The 1539-nt window shown below is 31.6% G+C and overlaps 1 long non-coding RNA gene across 2 annotated transcripts; it reads right to left on the bottom strand.

Annotated features, from left to right (window-relative positions):
- On the bottom strand, positions 1–1539 carry LOC106116884 (uncharacterized). Of its 2 annotated transcripts, none has more exons than XR_001227847.1 (4): positions 1489–1539; positions 1037–1107; positions 462–534; positions 1–31 (listed from the first exon to the last, which is right to left on the bottom strand). It is a non-coding gene; the product is annotated as an uncharacterized LOC106116884 (long non-coding RNA). The 2 variants fall into 2 exon arrangements; XR_001227848.1 differs by having other exon boundaries at positions 1041–1107.

Raw genomic sequence — 1539 nt, 5'->3', positions numbered from 1 at the left:
CGCTCAGCCTCAGCGCGCTTGTCAGCACGCACTGCAACATTTTTCATCACATCAACATATTTATTAGTTTTTTTTAATTAGTCTTATTAATAATATTATAAATGCTAATGTTAAAATGGATGGATGGATGTTTGTTTGAAGGTATCTCCAAAACAACTGAAACGATCTCGATGTAATTTGGCATGTGTATAAAATAATTATTCTACGCGCGGACAGAGTCGCGGGCAACAGCTAGTACAGCATAAAATGAAGAAGTCCATTCCTGGAAAGTTCAGGCGAATTTACATGGAATGAGTTAACTCTGCTATCTCTCAGTCCGCTGTGTTAGTTGATTTGTATTAAGAGATAAAGCCATACTTTGCTACATTTTCACACCAAAGAGGATTTTATTTAACAAATATGTTTCAAATAGCTTATTCAGAACTTTGTAAAAAAATGCCTTAATTGTGAAAATAACTCACATTGCTTTGATAATTGAGCTTGCATTTTCCGTTTCAATTTCTCTTTTAGAGTAAGAGTTTCTCGCGATGGACCCTGTAAAAAAGATTAAATTAACAAAAATTGCAATGGTTTAAAAACCATTTTACTAGTTTTTACGGTTATAAATATAATGATATACAATGTACATAAAACATAACACAAATACATTAAAATAAAATTAATAATAAACAAAACTAAGCAAATTAAATATTACAATACAATAACTTTATGTTAATTTCGTTACTATACGGGGTGTCGCAAAATTTTATTCCAAATGCTTTACTTTGATTTTGACATCCTGTATAAAATGTGATTTATTGTAAATTAGACACTAACTTTGTCATTCAATTGGACACTAATGACACCTTTAGTGTACATTTAATATGAAAAATCTACACTAAGGGTGACATTAGTGTTCATATGCATTTGGTTAGTTAAATGAATAAAATTTTGAAGCATTTTCGCGTTCGCACGCTGCAATAACTACGCGTTTTGGGGTTAACAGAGATGTGGTAAAAATGAAAGCTTACAAAATGGAGGAGCAAATGATTCTTACTGACTTTGGTGCTGCATCCAGACAATCGTAACTGATTCTGGTTTGTGTTTGATTTATTGCCCACCGTCGATCTGAAATATAACATTGAATATAATTTAAATGTCAAAATATATATCATAGCATATTTGAGATATATTAATCTTACTCATATTATAAATGCGAATGTTTAAATAGATGGATGGATGAATGGATGTTTGAAGGTATCTCCAGAACGGCTGAACGGACCTCAATAGAATTTGGCATATAGAACATAGTTTGGGAGAACACATAGGTTACTAATTAAGTTTTTTTTTAATTCCGCACTAACATATTCGTAGGCCAGCTAGTGATTTATAAAATGGAACACCATTAATCAAAAACTATGAAAAAGCTTTTAAACCTTAACATCAAATTTTGCTGACTTTTCATTATTCTGCTAAAGAGAAAGAAAGACAGAAGAAAGAAGAACTCACTTATGTTTGTCATCATCTGTGTCACTAGTTCCAGAGTCAACGGAGAGTTCA

This window comes from Papilio xuthus, unplaced genomic scaffold (genome assembly GCF_000836235.2).
Source record: "Papilio xuthus unplaced genomic scaffold, Pxut_1.1 DF829603.1, whole genome shotgun sequence".
Lineage (NCBI taxonomy): Eukaryota > Metazoa > Arthropoda > Insecta > Lepidoptera > Papilionidae > Papilio > Papilio xuthus.
The sequence above is the reverse complement of the archived record's forward strand: the minus strand, read 5'-3'. Positions and strand labels throughout refer to the sequence as shown.